This window comes from Phacochoerus africanus, chromosome 2 (genome assembly GCF_016906955.1).
Source record: "Phacochoerus africanus isolate WHEZ1 chromosome 2, ROS_Pafr_v1, whole genome shotgun sequence".
Taxonomy (NCBI): domain Eukaryota; kingdom Metazoa; phylum Chordata; class Mammalia; order Artiodactyla; family Suidae; genus Phacochoerus; species Phacochoerus africanus.
In genome coordinates, this window is record NC_062545.1 from 63,246,251 (window position 1) to 63,263,726 (window position 17,476).

The 17,476-nt window shown below is 38.9% G+C and overlaps 1 protein-coding gene across 1 annotated transcript in view; it reads left to right on the top strand.

The window, feature by feature from the left end:
- The first annotated feature begins 387 nt into the window (after nt 1–387).
- Nucleotides 388–17,476, top strand: part of FUT9 (fucosyltransferase 9) — a 194,068-nt gene continuing 176,979 nt past the window's right edge. The window contains exon 1 of the mRNA XM_047769354.1: nt 388–630. The gene's annotated coding sequence lies outside the window, so the exon portion shown is untranslated. The remainder of the gene's footprint in view (nt 631–17,476) is intronic.

The window sequence follows — 17,476 nt, forward strand, 5'->3', positions numbered from 1 at the left end:
GGCGGTGTGCAGCGCACAGGTGCCTCGGGCCGGCGGCGGGGTAGCTGGCGCCTCAGCCCTGTTTCCAGCGAGCGGAAGCCGCGGCAGCTACCGAGCCCGGCAACCCCCAGCCTGGGCCACTGGAGGAAAAGCCCAAGGAAAGGGCGCGAAGGGGAAGGAGGGGAAAGGAGATGGGGGCGGGGTAGAGACCCTACTCCTCCTCTGGGAGACCTCCTCCCCAAGCCCTGCTGGTGGGAACATTTGCCGGGCTCGCCCGCGCCTCCCTCCCACCTCCCCACTCTGGGTGTTCCTCTCCTCTCTCCCTTCGCTCTCCCCCACCCTTCTTGCCTCTCCCTCCCAGCCGCGTGCCTCCTCCCCTCCCCCTCGCCTCCCTCCCTCACAGCGGCGGTAGCAGTAGCCGCTTCGACAGAGCCGGAGATGGGCAGAGAGCGCGCGCGGCGCAGCAGCTTCAGATCCACAGCCCTCCGCGTCCGCAGCTTTCTGCGCCCACGCCGCCGCTGTCGCCGCCTCGGCGTCCCCCTTCTCCAGTCCCGCTCCTAGGACAGCGCCGCCACCGCCGCCCGGCCCTGCCCGCTGCCTGCGCCGCGCAACCCTCGCGCGCGCCCGGATGGCGCTTTCCTCCCAGGACCGGTGAGTAGCCTGGAGAGCGCAGGGGGTCGGCGCCCAGGCCGGGAGCGGAGAGAACCTCTACCGCTCTACGGTTAGGGGTACCCCCAAACCACCTGCTGTGATTCTCCAACCTTCAGGCAGGGGGTCTCGGGAGGACGCTGCTTGGTGATCCCCGAGGGGTTTTTTGATTCAACTCCACCTGCTGGCCACCTGAAGCCTTCTCCCTCCCCGGCACAGCTGAGGGCAGCTCGCGGTCCCGCCTCATCTTCCAGCCCGGGAGCTACCACATTCGCCGCAGCCGCCGATGGCCCTGACCCCCCGGTCACCCCAAGCAGGGTCCTCTCCGTCCTCACTGCCCCCGCGCCTTCCCCTTCTGATTTCCCACTTCAGCCAGCCTGCAAAGACCCCCGCCTGCTACCCCGCACCCGGGCTGGCGCTGACAAAGCCTTCCGCACAAAGTCCCCCCTAACCCACCTTCCCTCCTTTTCCAAAGCCCGGCTCCAGAGCACCCCCCACCCTCCGCCCCTTCCCGCGGTATTGCTTCGCCGAGCGAACGGTTCTCCCAGTGAATTCTGACCTCATTCCCTCGAAACGATGGTACCTCTCCCGCTTTTCTGACAGTCACCTCAGAAAATTGGCACAGACGCGCGGTGAGCCTGGCTTCTGTACAATTACTTTGTGCGTTTCTCCATACCTGGTCTGAGTAGGTTACGATCAAGCATGAAAAAAGAAAGACAAAAAAACAAACCTTTTACGACTAAACTTTCTGCTATTGTTGCTTTAAAGAGCACCACTATTTCCGTTGCTCAGATTCTTTGTATTCATTTAGAGGCGTCTTAGCGAGTACCGGGAGCTCTCCTATTTTACCTGTTCCTCCAGTGTCGGTCTTAATTCCAGGTTTAGAACCTTCACCTGACTGGGTGATGAATCTGCTTTAGCAACAACCCTATCGAAAGCTGAGCAACTCTTGAGAAAAAGATTTTTCTTGAAGGAGAGGAGAGTAGCGCCAATCCCACCCTTGAAAATCTTCTTTGAATTTCCAATAAGCCAAAGCCCTTATTTTTCTTTGGGTTTAGCGGCTAAGAAAGGGATGTAGGAGGATCAGAAAACGTTGTACTAAAGAGCTTCTGCACCATCTGTGTGCTTCGGGTGTTGTATAGTATCTTAGCATCCAGACAGTATTTCTGTAGAAGTTTTCTTAGGGCAGCAGCTCTTTCTTCTGAAACCAGATTTAACCTTTTAGTATTTCTAGTTGGCTTGAGAGAAAAAAGGGGAGTTGTGTTCAATGAATGAATATGAACAAGATCATGGAATGAGTGAAACAGGGAGGGGTGATTTAAATACAAAAATTTGTGCTCCTGATTCCCCACGTATTGAAATCATAAAACAAAACTACACCCACCGAAATTTTGATTTAATTTTTTAAAAGAAATGATGAAAATAATAATTTCAGCATGTTTTACTCTCTGGAACCCTTCATAGGGCTTGAGTTTTAAGCAATACAGAGAAGAGTGGTTAGAAATAGATGGTAGAAACTTTGAAAGGTGTCCCATTTGAGTATGTAGTGTGTGAATGTAAATTTTCTGGTGATTCTATTTTTATTTTTTTAAAGAATTTTGAGAAAATAAGAATCACATTGGCATTCTTGTTCTTGCAGTTGATGGAGAGAGAATGTTTCCTGATCTTAAACAAACCTCTGCCTACAAAAGAACTGGAAAGAGAAGGTTGAGCAAATATCTAGAGAATTTAATGAAGGTTGTCTTAAAATCTTGCCTTCCCCAATGTCAAGACCTTTTTTTAAATTTTGTTTTAACTCAAATTGTATTCGAGTGTTTATTTCTCTTTTCTTGTGTAGACATAGAGAGAAATGCAGTGAGCAAGTCACTGACAAGGGATGGTTTTGAGTAAATGTTTTTGAGCTGGATCTAAAGTAAGGAGAGGCGATGAGTAGTGACTTTTGGTTTTCTAAATTCAGAAATTTTGACTGGTTAAATTTAGTGCTTGACTAAGAAAAATAATGCAAACCAAGTATTTAAACTTACTGCAAATATGCAGATATCAAGTGGCTAGAGAATAGATAAGTTATGAGCTGAATCAAAAGATCATTTAATTTTTTCCTCTAAATACATTTACCTTTTGGATAACAGTGGAATGCTTACTAAATGCAATTGTCCAACTATAATTTATCTGTATGGGAAAAGATAAATTTTGATTGAACCAAAGGAAAAGCAAGTGCAACACTGACCTAGGTCGGTTATTGCTCATAATTGTGTAAATGTTAAGACCAAAGTAGTATATGCTAACTTGATTCCACTGAACATCAAATCTAAACAATGTCAGAGGTACACATCTTTTATGAAGATGTATCCTGGTAAAACTTGCAACTTTGTAATGGCCTTAGAATTGTCTATGAGAATGCAACTAATCAGTCAGGCATAAATAATGGCAGGATTTCTGTTAAGAACTCTTGGTGAGCTGGAACTCAGGAAGATGTGCCTGAATTTAATGTCATTGCCATTATTAGGTCTCTGCAAAAACATTTAGATATAGGACATGGGGAGACAAGGCATATCAATATTTGAATGGTATATCTTTAAGTTACATCTTACAGTTCTCATCATTATGTGCCACCCAGATGATGGGGTGGGTCTAAATTAAATATTTCAGTGGTAAAGAGAAATTAAAAATTGGTAAAGGGAAATTGAAAATTGTAGAAACTATATAGATTGTTTCACCAATAGAATGCTATTAGTTCAGTGTTCCATGTTAAACTATATATTGGCTTGTTTGTGGTGAAGGAGCGGGAGACTGACTAGGAAGAGAAAGCAGGAAAGAAGGGAGAGATAAAGGATACATACCTGTGGATACTTGTTTAAATTCTTTGCTCAAGTAAAGGTAGCTAAATACAAGCTCTGTTATTTTGGTATGTGGGATAACAGATGTTTTCCAACTTGGATTTTAAAGAATGTCCCCTTAATTATAGCCATAACAATACAAATTTTAAAAAAGAAGTAGTTCATTGATGTTATTCACTAAAACCTGGGGATTAGAGGCAAGCTACTTTACGTAAACTAATTGACCTAAATAAAATTCTAAACAGATTTAAATGCGAAACCTTGAAAGAAGGAAAACACACATACTCACATACACTTAAAATTACAATGTTAGATAAAGAGCCAAGAGATTTAGTATCTTATGAAGGCAAGAGTATTCGGGCAAAGGATAACTGTACAAAATATTTTGATAGCTTAATATATATTTCTTTTATTTTCCTAATTACATTTGTGGATGTGTTAGTCAATATTTTTGGATATTTGCATTTTTATTTACAAAGTCGTGAGTCTGTAGATTATAAAATGCTACAAATTTTATGAATTCAAAATAATCCTGAAATTGTTCTTGAGAAAGTCAAATGATTACATAAATATTTACACATGACTTTGTTTTCTATCTTTATTCTATAGTGGAAGGAATATTTAACAAAAAGAATTCTCAAAGAGCAAATAAGGAAAGTGAATATTTCAAAACTATCATGATGATTCAACTGAAGTTTTACAACAGTGCTATCTAAGTGATACTCATAAGATCAACCCAAACATACAATTAAAATTCCTGCAGACAAGAAACAGCCAGATTCTGTGATTTTACATGTGATTGTGAAATTCACTTTTGTTCATTTAGCTGCAAACGGAGTGCTTGGCACTCTTAATAGAAAGAATCAGAGAATTAGGTATCATTTAGAGGATGAGGAAGGCATTTCATTCCCATCATTTTACTAATAATTTACCCAAGGTTCTTAAATAGGTAATAGAAACAGAATTAGAATCCATGCCTCCTGATTTCATCCTGTATATCTTTTTAAAAACTGCACATCAGTTTTCCCCCTTATTTTATTTTAGGAAGGTAATATTGTAGAAATTGGCTCAAGATGAAAGAAAACCAAAAATAAAATGAAAATCTGTACTCTGTCAGGAAATGCTTAGGTGCCATAACCATCATAGCTGAAAGAAACATTTTCTACTCACTCTTTCCTACCTTCAGGTTAAGCTTGGAAAATATTTAAATATTTAAAAATGTTTTGCCATTGATCCACCTAAAATCTTTTTAGTATTTTTGCTTAATTGTCATTATGAATTCTTCACTGATAGGGTATACATTTTTTTTGTGGTAATTGTATGTCGTAGACACTCCCATTTTAATTTTTAATAGAAACTTCATTGGAAAATAGACCTTAAAACAGAGTTTTGTTTCGGCAAGCAAAACAGTGGAAATAAACATCATTTTTTTAATAGTTTCATCTTTGTACGTGTTCACTATTTTTGCCACCATAGATAAAGTTAGTGCATCTATATGTTTTGGGGCTTTTTGTCACCATAGTTTGTGAATAGTTCAGGTGGTTAGGGAAGATACATTTGTTTCAACAAGTTTCAAGTCCACAGTTGAAAATCCTGGCACTTTTAGCTTTCTTTTCACTGATGGCGGGAAGGATCAGTGGAAGTGAACAACTAAATCAATGGGAAACTGTCGTCATTACTGGGTAGAAGAGGAAACATTCACTTTTTTTTTTTTTTGTATTTTTAGGGCTGTACCCATGGCATATGGAGGTTCCCAGGCTAGGGGCCGAATCGGAACTACAGCTGCTGGCCTACACCACAGCCACAGCAACACCAGATCAAAGCTGTGTCTGCAACCTACACCACAGTACAGGGCAATGTGAGATCCTTAACCCACTGAGCGAGGCCAGGGATCTAATCTGCGTCCTTATGGATGCTAGTCAGATTCGTTTCCACTGAGCCATGCAGGGAACTCCTCACATGTATTCTTTGTGTAGGTGGCTCATCAGTGTCATCTCATCTAGGAAGAGTAACATGACAACATAGATCGATATCTCAATTACATTGTATAGAGCAATGCTATGTTATCTGAGTGTGCCTGGGTTGATGGAAGTTAGGGGAAACTGAGATCTTGGATGTGCTGGGTGGCTGATTCAAAAGCTGAAGAGGAAGGCTTGACTTAGAAATGGCCTTCTTTAAACCAATTAAGATGCAGATTTGACTGAAAGGAGAGCTACATCTCTAACACTGCCTTGACCTAATTTCTTTGGACTGTAATTCAGTCTTCACTTATTGAGGGCCTAGTACATGGCCAGAACTGAAGTGATGACTACAGACACAAGGACAGATGCGACATAGATTTTGACCTCAAGCTGCTCCAGTGTAACTGGAGGAACAGATAAGAATACACATGCTACTGAACAAGGGTATCCAGAGAAAACCCCAAAAGACTACAGCTTAATTGCAGTATGCCTTGCCAAAATAGAGGGAGGTATGCCATGGCTAAAGTCTTGGCACGAAAATAACCTATGTCCTTAAAAAACACGTTTCCATTTTTCCCATATTAATTGTAACTCTAACAAAATTTTGTGACAATGCAGAAATTTATTAACTTGAATTGATGTAGATGGTTTCATCCTAATGAACCTAATGGTTGTTTTACTCCTTGTAGGTCCGAGGGTAATTTTTCTAACAGAAGTATAATTAGTTTTCCACTTTTAATATGAGTTTGAAATATCAAGTTTGTTTTTTAAGAAAGCTAAATCATCAAGGAACATTCGAAGGGGTGTGTACAGAAGAAGGAAGAAATGAAGGCAGTGAGAAATATACATAACATCTATTCAATAACTAAAAATTTACAAATTGCTTTAACAAAAGATATTTAAATTTAAACATAATTAAAAATGTCTATACCCAATTTACTTTGATGGTGAACGTTTATTAAGTGTGACTCTGTGATACATAGGGACATAAACTGTTAGTGTTAGATGGTTTCACTGCCTTGATCTGTAGGAGACAACTGGGCTATTTCAGTAACCAATTCCTGCTGGCTTTCAAGATCCATGAAGGGTCTGAGATTTTACCCTCTAAGTTAAAAATGACTAATTGATTGTAGTCCTTGTTTTGGAGTGGCTGCAAGAGGGCAGTTAATCTGACTTGCTCTCTTTGTCCACGTCAGCAGCCTGGTGGCATTTGGCTGCCCCACTGAATGGCTAAGCAATAGTTATAGAAATGGGAGTGGGAAACCTAGCCAGAGGTGTTGACAGGTATTTCACAAGGGAAACGCAGAATCTGGGGCCATCTCCTGCTTGTTCCAACACATTTCTTGCAAAGATTAAGGGGACTATAGATCAAATCATGGTCAGAGCCGTCTGGCTGGTGATGGCAGATTCAGCAGAGAGTTAAATTTATTTAGAACCTTTGTAACAGTTTTGGAGAGCCATTTTTTTTTTTATTACGTAAAACTAAGATGCCACTTGAAGTCAGGCAAGCTGAAAGCTTGTATGTACTATTTCCATTTACGGATAGGGCTGTAGGTGCGGTCTGTGGGACTTTTTCTTATATTGAGTCAGTGACTCCAAGTTGACCCATCCCAAAATGAAAATAGTAGGCTGGACAGTCACAAGACCTCCATAGACCAGGAGTCCAGTTTTGACAAGAGCTCAGTAGCAAGCTAATAGCTGCTTTTCAAAAGAAGTGTACCTAGTAGGGGTATACCCTACAGATTAGGGACTTGACCAGTCCAAAAATCCAAAGAGAACCTACAAATTGAGGCTGGCTTCCTTTTCCAGAGGCTCCAGTCAGCAAAATTATTGGTCAAAGAGACTTGTACTTCATAGGTTTATTAGGGATGTAGGGCCCCAAGATGCAGAGAATATGCCACAGCTTACTAGAAAGGCTCCAATGTGATGTATTCATTTGGGCCTCACTCAAAGGGTGCTAATGTTTGCATTAGCCAATATAAAGGTCCAAGTAGGAAATCCAGGTGAGCACATACTATTGCCAGCACACAAGTATTCCAGTAAGAGGCTGGGCACCTTTTGGTTGATTGGGGTTGAATAGACAGAAGTTTTTGGTTTTGGGAGGTTTTGTTGTTGTTTTTGCTTTTTAGAGCTGCACCGGCAGCATATGGCTATTCCCAGGCTAGGGGTCCAATCAGATATATAGCTGCTGACCTGCCTCACAGCCACAGCAACTCAGGATCCCAGCTGAGTCTGCGCCCTACGTTACAACTCACGGCAACACCAGATCCTTAACCCACTGAGCGAGGCCAGGGATCAAACCTACGACCTCATCCTTCCTAGTCAGATTTGTTTCCACTGTGACACGATGGGAACTCCTGTTGTTTTTTGACTACCAGAGGGATTGAATATTTTAAGTCTGCTAATATGGTCCCAAGAAAGTTTATTTGACAAGCAAAGCCCTGAATTGTGTCAGGGCTCATCAGCTACTGCGTCTGGTGGAAGTATGGTGACACCACAGTTAAGACATTGCTAATGGAAACCTCTGACTTTGTCATCAGCAGGGTATCATTATATAGTTTAAGCTTTGCACCATAAAGGGTGGAGGCACTCATGGTACCCATCTATAGATGGCAGAGAAATTTATTTACACTTGGAGATAACCTATAGTAATTTGAGTGGTTACTCCAAATATATATTGGTGGCCATGACACATGAAGTGTGTTGGTCTTTGTCTCTAGGAGTCAGTGGGGTAGAAAAGAAGGCACTGACAGAGTCCAAGAGAGTATAGCAAATGTTTCCTCTGTGTAGTGGGTTCAGTTACTTGAGCAATTGGTGATAATCCATTCTGAGCTTTCAGTTTTAAGTCTTTTCCTTGGCCATATAGGACTGTTGTATTGAGATGCTGCATTTGTTCCTACCCATGTTGTCGTCAAGTCTGTAATCAGAGCCGTAATCTCCTTTTGTGCCCTCATAATTTTATACTGTTTCTGGGAAGAAACAGAGAGAAGATTGGAAAGTGATTTACATGTTCCATTAGCACTTCTCTACGTGTGGCCTTTCCCAGTTGTGATCATTTTTTCAGGCACTTAACGGATGATAAAATATAAGCATATAACACATCAATTGCTGCTATACTATCAGATATAGAAACAACAAAAATGGTACATTTAATTGGGCCCAAAATTTCCATCCACAAGATCATGTTAGCCTGTCTTTCCCACTGTGAATCTAAACCCCATTAGCTGAATTTGAGTGTTCTGCATGTCCAGGTGGGAGAGCAACCTGGACATCCCTATCCAACATACCCAGAGAAGTTTGATTCCTTCTCCTTCCTGAAATTCTTCAGCATATTCAGGTGAGTGCATATATCCTTTGATCCCTATAAGGGGATAGGGATACCTAGGCCTCTGATCATGATTTTATATATGTATTTTTTTGGCTCCTCCTGTGGTATGTGGAAGTTCCTGGACCAGCGATGGAACCTGCAACATGGCAACAACCCAATCATTGCACAGGCAATGCTGGATCCTTAATCCGCTACACATAAGAGAACTCCATGATTCTCTTTGAATCACAGGTTAAGGGAGAGGAGGAGAGAGGAGCCAGGCATCATGGAAAGAGAGAGGCTTCATGTATACTTTCAAGTCATGTAGAGAGGGGTTCAAATGAACTTTGAAAAAATTTTGGCCCATCCAATATTCTATATGGGGGAGCAAGGTCCTCATAGCTGATGCCATCTATTTCAGCCTTAGGAATTCCTGGACTCAGAAACCATAGTCCCCTTGCTTTTTGGCTGGGGACAAAAAGTTTGCAAACTCTGGCTGACTCAGTCTTGGCTCACAAAGTGGTCACCTTCTTTAAGGAATCTACCTTAATTTGGGGCATTAGCTGCCACATTGTCTAGATGACATCTCTGAAGGTTCTTGATGGGGTGAATATCAGGGCAAGGAAGGTTTTCCTGTGCAATGGGGGTGCCTTCAGGAATTTATCTGGATTTCTTTCTCATTCTCTGGTGGGTCAACTCCCATTAAAATTCTGAAATCAACCTAGGACAGTAATAGCTCACAAACAAGTCAAGATTTCATCTGTGGTTTTCCATAGGAATTTTTCTATCTCAAGAAAATCTCCCCAGGAGAGCTAAAGCTCCTCTAGAGCTGCCAGAACCCATTGTAAAAAACTGAGAGATTTCCAAATGGATCTAAATTTGGCATGATAGAATGAAGGAGAGGTTTAGCCATAAGACAACCTCCTACTTGTCATTATTCCTTAACAGGAAATGTTCCCCATGCATCCTTCTTTCCCATATGAACCAGTTCAATGTCATGGAGTTCTCCCTTTCACACTCTAACTATTGTTTGAAGTAGAGTGGAACCTTCTGCTTATCTAGTACAAATCTTAGTACTAAGTTGTAACTAATGCCTGCAGATCAGAGGCTGATTACCAGATTGGCAAAGCAATCCTTCCACCTAGAGGAAAACTCACAACAGAGCAGCATTTTGGCATTGGTATTTACCTGTTTCCTGTTATTTAGCCCATGGTAACCCTCAGTTCCTCTTCATTACAGGCAAAAAAGTGGAGGGCCATTAATTGCCTACTTGACTATATAATTGCTACTGGTTCCCATAGACCAGTTTCTCAAATCCCATTAATGGACCTACGAGGCCCTTATCCTTCCTTTTCCAGAAAGAAATCCATGTCTCTGTCAGCATCTCATCCTCATTACCAACAATGTCAAAAACTCTGAGGGGTCTGAAGATGTTACTTACACTGCTTGCAAGCTGACATAAAAGTTTGCCACAGATTCATGTACGCTTTTAGAAGACATTAAACTCTTGGATCAGGGTTGAAGGACAATTTATTTTTTAAAGCGGTAGCAGTAGCATGTGTATCAGCCTTTTGGCACTGGTTCCCTAAGCCCCAATTTCCACAAGGCAACACAAAGCAGCCCATATGACACCTAAATATTATAAGAAAGGGACTCTGAACTTAAGGAATACAAATCTTTTATAATGGATGGCAAGTATGCTTCCCTTTGCTATAGAAGCAGTTGCTATTTCTACCTTCCAAGGCTGTTTGCTTTACAAACGTCTTTTAAAAATAGTTCAGAACAAAGGGAGCCTGTGTTTTTTTCATAAGATGTGCAGAAATGTAAGAAATTCATGGGAAATTATTTCCCAACAGTGACAAAAGACTTTAATAAATGTTTGTTTTGGTGGGTTCTTTATCTGTCGTCTGATATATATATTCATCCTTTCTACTTCCTAATGGTGGAATGCTTTAAACATGTGAGACTTGGGATTGACGCCTCTCTCAAAAAAGCAGAAGCCAAGAAGGAAACTTTTAAAGCATATATTATATTTAATATGCAACATTAGACTCAGTTACTCCTGACTAGATAGGTTATATTGTAAAGCAGGTTAAGGGATTGAGAATTTCTGTGTCAGGAAATTAAAATTTTGAGCCTAAACCACAGGATATAAGAACTGTCTCTTTTGAATAATTATAGTTGATTTTAAATAAAAATCTTTAAACAAAAATGGCATATATGCATATTCTCCCAAGGCCTTAATATTTCTTCAATACTTTACAGTTTTATGGATAAACTTTTCCAAATAAAAGAAAAAAGTTCATTGCTGTTTTATTTTGCTTATTTGTAGACTGTTTCAAGATTGAGCATACCTGTCATTTTCTTTACAGGCATCTCTTTTATGCCAGTCTGGGACACATACCCTTTCTCTGTATTGGTATAATGTGGGGGCTTATCTGTACCACACTGTGACCTTAAAACATCACATTGGCCTGATATGCTTCTATGTGTTTCCCCACTGGATCACCCTGAACCTGGTTGTTTATGAATCTTCATACCCCTAGTGCCTAGCTCCCCAACTAACACTTTGTGGGTACTCAGTAAATATTCGTAGAGGTGAACTGAAGTAACAGTGTCTATTAACACTGAACTTACCTTTGAATATTTTAGAAAACCATGTCCCACAAGGAACTGAATGCGAGATGTGTAGAATAGTTGAGCTGGAATATTCTTTTAAGAGTTCTTAGTAACCACTGATTTGGTTATAGATATGTAAGTATCAAAATTCTGATGTTCATTTCTAATTTTACAGCATCCTGGAGCATTTAAAAATGAGTTCCTGTTTATAGTGAAACCTCAAGTTTTCACAGAGCTTATAGGCATTCAGAAATTGAGGTAGGGTCACAAAATATAATGCAAGGCTTTGTTTAATCATCAAACATTTGGGCATCTCTGAGGACAAGTATCATATGAGATCACTCATATGTGGAATCCAAAAAAAGTGATACAAAAGAACTTATTCACAAAACAGAAATAGTCTCAAAGATTTGGAAACTAAACTTATGGTTACCAAAGGAGAAACGGGGAGAGGGATAAATTAGGGGGTTTGGACTGACACATATGCTACTGTATATAAAATAGGTAAGTAACAAGGACATACTGTTTAGCACAGGGAAATCTACTCAGTACTATGTAATAACCTATATTGTAAAAGAAACCGAAAAGCAATGGATGTATGCCTAGGTATAACTGATTCGGTCTGCTGTACACCTGAACCTAATACAACATTCTAGGTCAACTGGAATATAATATTCCAATACAATATTTTTAAAAGTACATCTGAAAAAAAGTTGGGGTCTCTGATATAGATTATCCATGATGTGCTTCTCATCTAACCCTGGTTTAGACATTTCAAAGCCTCTGACTTTTTACCTTTTTCAAAGACTGAAGATGAGCCTACTCCCCTTTCACATTGTGCCCTGATGCACAGATGTTCTTTCTTCTTTTCTTTGTCACACTGTTTTTTTTTTTCCTCTGATGTTCTTTCTTCGTTTCTTTGTCACACTATTTTTTTTTTTCCTCTGATGTTCCTCACGCATGCCTGCTTTTGCAGTTTCTGTCACTACCCCACCCTGATCTTTATTGCTGTTACAGCCAATGCTGCCAATCCCTAAATCTGGTACACTTTTTCTGCACTTCTTTTCTTCAATTTCCCAATTTCTATGTCTCCTATTGCTTACTCACAATCTAAAAACAACAAAAACATAAACAAAAAAGTCTTTCTCTAAAGGACAGCCTTTCTTCTCTGCAGTAAACTTGAGGGATCAGATGAAATGATAGGCTCTGTGGCTCTTGTTCTGTGTTTGCTGGTTGTCCATGGGCTGGCTGCACCTTCACTTTAATTCAGGGGCTGTGCTTTTCTGGTTTTGTTCCAGAGCCACATCAGAAATTTAAGGATTCTAAATTCCTGAATTTTGACTAATCAAATTTTTATTGTTTTCCTTATAGTAAAACAGATCTTTTGTAACTGCTTTGCCTCACATTGCCTTGTTACTTTAATAGCAGCATTAACAGATGAATATTTTAAAACTGATAAATGTATTATTTAGGAGAATAAAAAGGTTGGAGTAAAGCAGATACAAGGTAGATAAGGTTTTGTGGGAAACATGGAAGCTTGGAAATGACTTTGGCTTTTTTAGAGCATGAAAGTAGAAACCTTGTGCAAACAAAGAAAAGATGAAACTTTTGGACAATAGGTGAAAAAAATAATATATAGAGAAGAGGGGACCAAGCAGCAAGTTGTAAACTGATAAAGACGAATATTTACCCATGTTAAAATAGGGCTGCATGGAAAAACTGCATTATATAGAAGAAAAGTACAAACCTATAATCAAACAATACTGGGTTCTTATCCCATCTGATTATTTACTAGATGAGAAACCAAAGTTAAATTTCTTAGTATCATTAGACTGCTTTTCCCATTAAGTAAAAATTTTGCATGATTATCATGAATGTGGAATTAGATAATATGTAGAAATCTGGCACAATAAATTCTCATTTAATAAAGGTTGTGTTTTCCCCATACTTAGTATTTTGGAAAGATATAATCATTTTAGTTAGTAACAAATGAAATGAGTGTATTTTCCAATTAGCTAATTAGCAAGTGATTACACTCTTCCAGGCCACTAGGAGAATTTTGGACTTTCAGAATATAATATAGTAATGCAGGAAGTAGCATATAATGAGCACCCAAGACCTAATTAAAATCATACTTTCCATGATAAAATTAAGGAGACACTTGGAAAATAAATTATGTACTTTAATTATTATTAGTTTAGGGTGATAACATTCCCCCCAAGAATTAAACTTATTGACTGAAGGATTCTTTTTCTACTTAAGCTAAACACAGCTAGAAAGGGTGCATATCCCACCCTGACAATAAGAAAAACCATGACTTTTCTTAAACTCATCAGAAATCTAAGTTCATAGGGCAGACAAATATCCAGAATTGCTCACCCATTGAGAGATCCCTTTGTGGGGAAATTGGTCATGGCAATGATGTCATATGTGACAGAGAACAAAAGAATACCTGGCCATAATGCAAGAGGCTAAAAATAAATCAGCTCGAATTTAAACAAATTTACTAAAAGCTGTGAGTAGACTAGAATGAGAGCCCCTGTGTGTTCCCTGACACAAGGGGAGTTCAAATGCACTAGTGCTTGTATGTGGACCTCCATCATATTTCTTATGAGAAATATTGCAAGCAGGGTAGGAAACTAGAAGGGGCTTCCTTCAGGAATGTAGCTGCAGAGTAGAGGACTGGCACTACTGTAGGTAAGCACAAAAGCCCACCTACTCCAAGCCCCTAGGCTTCATCCTAATTACAAGGCCATTCTAGAGGAATTTGAAATTTTTGATGAGATTAAAGCTCATCTCCTAACCAAGTTTACTCAATGCCCCAAACTAATGGCCTTAGAGTAGAAGAGGTCTGCCCTATTTCCAAGCACAAATAATTTTCACCCATCTCAGTTGTTTAGCACTGATATCTAGCATTTAAAAGTGACAGCTATACAGAAATGCAAGTAAAAAAACAACCCATTGTCAAGAGTCAAAGCAATGGAGAAAACCAGACTTAGAGATGATCCAGAGTTGTAGTTATCTGACAGAGACTTTAATATAACTATTATTAATGAGTTAAAAGATCTAATGGAACAGGGGAACAATATACATGAATAGATGGAGAATTTCAGCAGAAAAATGGAAACTATAAGAAAGATTTAAATGAAGATAATAGAAATAAAAGGAAATATTATCACATCACAAATTCCTTCAATATGCTTATTAAAAGACTCAGTATCTTTGAGAGAAGGATCTGTGAGCATGAAGACAAGTCATTAGATATTAGCCAAATAAAAAGAGACAAAGTATAGGAAAAACAAACACAAAAATCAGAACAGAGAATCCAAGAGTTCTGGGACAATATCAAATGGTCTATTATAAATGCAATTGAAATTTCAAAAGAAGAGAGAGAGACCAAACCAGGAGAAATATTTAAAAAGTTAGAAGAAACTTCTCTTACCAAAACAGGCGATGGGCTAGATTTTTCCTGAGAGTTTTTAAAAATAATGAAAGTCATCAAATCATATATCCAGAATGTCAAGAGAACTCCAAACAAGATAACTGAACAAGCAAGTAATTAAAGTATACTCACGTACACACACATACACACCTCTAATAATATTCAAACTACAGAAAGAAAGATGAAAAGAGAGCAGCAAAAACTATACTACAAGATATGTTAAAAAAGGTTCTTCATGTGGTGAGAATAAGATACCAGCCCCAAACATGAGTCTATGTAAAGACATGAAGAATGTTAGTGGAGTTCCCTAGTACATGGATCCAATCACTGGCCTGGGAGCTTCTTCATGCTGGGCTGTGGCCAAAACCAAAATAAAATAAAATGCATATCTGTCTTAACAACAAAGAAATAATGCTAGTGATGGTAACAATAAAGGTAAATATAAAATTTTTTTTTAACTTTTAATTCTGCTAAAAGATAACTAATTGCCTAAAATAATAATAGTAATAATATGTTGGGGTTTTGTAACATATATGTAAAAGTAAAGTGTATGTCAATGATACCTCAAAAGTTATACACAGTACAATAATGATTATTTCACTTTTAATTCCTCGCCATTTGAACATTTGGATATGTGTGTGTAAACAACCTAATTTGTGCAGATAACATTTTGCATCATTCCAGTCTTGATATACATTATTTCATTTGATCTTTATTGTAATCAAATGAAGAGTTACTGGAAAAGGCTTTTTAGATGATTACTAGATAAGAAAATGGTAATTCAGAGAGATTACATGGCTTGCTGGAGCAATTGTATGCTGGGGTCAGGACTAGAAACCATATATGGAGGCAGCTTACCCCCACTGCAGAAGTAGAGTGGCAGCCCCCTAAGAATATAACCCAGTGCAGATATTTGATTATTAAAAGAAGTCTGTCCCCACCAACTCCACCCTAATTATTTAACACTTGGTGTATCCTTATATTGATATTATAGAATATTTGCACCCTAGTAATTTGTAAGGAAGTATAACTTTGACCCCTGTCCATTTAATATTCATTAAAAGTTTGGTTATGTGAATTAACATTTTTTTGAGAATTGACTATTGCTCAAGGGTAATTGATACAAAATTTAGCTATTCCCAGTTGCCATGTCTACAGTGTAAATGAGTGAGTAGGTCTAGGCTAAAACATGGGGTCATGGTGGGAAGATGGGTAATGGAAGTGATTAGCCTCATCAAGAAAAGGATGCCACTCCTTGTAGTGTTTTGCAGGCCTAGGCTGGTTTGCAAAGTGTTTCTTCCTGGACCGTGATAAATGCAGAAACTAGAGGAAGCATTTAGAATATCTTATAGTAAGCCCTAAGTAATTTATGTCTGTTAAACCTAATAATGGAAGACATGGTCTTTTTTTTTTTTTTTTTTTTTTTTAGGGCTGCACATATGGCATATGGAGGTTTCCAGGTTACATGTCTAATTGGAGCTACAGCTGCCGGCCTATACCCACAGCTACAGCAACACTAGATCCGAGCCACATCTGTGACCTACACCATAACTCACGGCAATACTGGATCTTTAACCCACCGAGCAAGGCCAGGGATCAAACCCTCAACCTCATGGTTCCTAGTCAGATTCATTTCTGCTGTGCCACAACGGGAACTCCTGGGTCTTGTGTTTTTAAGTGTTTATTTCTTTTTTCTAGTAATTTATTTTTTATCGTATTTTACAAAATAATTGATCCATGATGGATAGGAAATTTTAAAATGAAACTACTGCGTCACTACAATTAGTCTGAGAAGCACTGATCCCTAGGCATTCAAGCTAAATAAAAATGACAAGACAAATGAAACAGACCTATGGCCACACTTGGCCGCTGCCTCTCCAATTTCCAGTCCTGCCCTTAGATATTCTAAATTTGAGACCTGAGTGCTGAGGATACATTGTTCTTGCCTCTTCCAGAATTGACTTCACTGAACTATGCTTTACCTTTGTGTTTTCAGTCTACATTGAATCCTATGAGACATATTGTTGAATGTAAAGATTTTTAGTTATGAAAAAAATCTAGTTTACTACATTATACAGAGTCCTTTTATGGGGATCTAGGATAAGTGTTTCTTACACTTTGTTTTTCAGGGGAGTTATACTAATTTTATTACTGATTGTGTTGAATGAGTAATTTTCTTTTTCAGTGGTTACTAGGAAGTTCAGTTGAATTTCTGTAGGCAATAACTATAAAGAGGCTTGTGTTATATATTTTTAAATTGTATTATTTGATTTGATTTATAAATGATCTTGTTTAATTTCATGTCTTCTACCCTATTTGGCCAGTAAACATTTTTTTCTCATGATACATTTACATTTGTATTAAAGTAAGGAACAACTAGAAAGGCTATGGGTAGTAGAAGACGGAAGGTAAAGAATACATATATTTAAACACGTGTATTGTATATTAAGTGTCTGAATAAATCTGAAGTACATTCATTCTTCATCATAGTATACTCTCCTTGAAACCTTATTGAAAAGAATCTATGAAAATGTAATTTGGAAATTTCAATGTTAAAAATATAGTGGGGAAAATTTACTGTAAATTTTTACCCACTGAGTGAGGCCAGGGATCAAACCTGTATCCTCATGGATACTAGTTGGGTTCTTTACTACTGAGTCACAACGGAAACTCCCCAATGCAA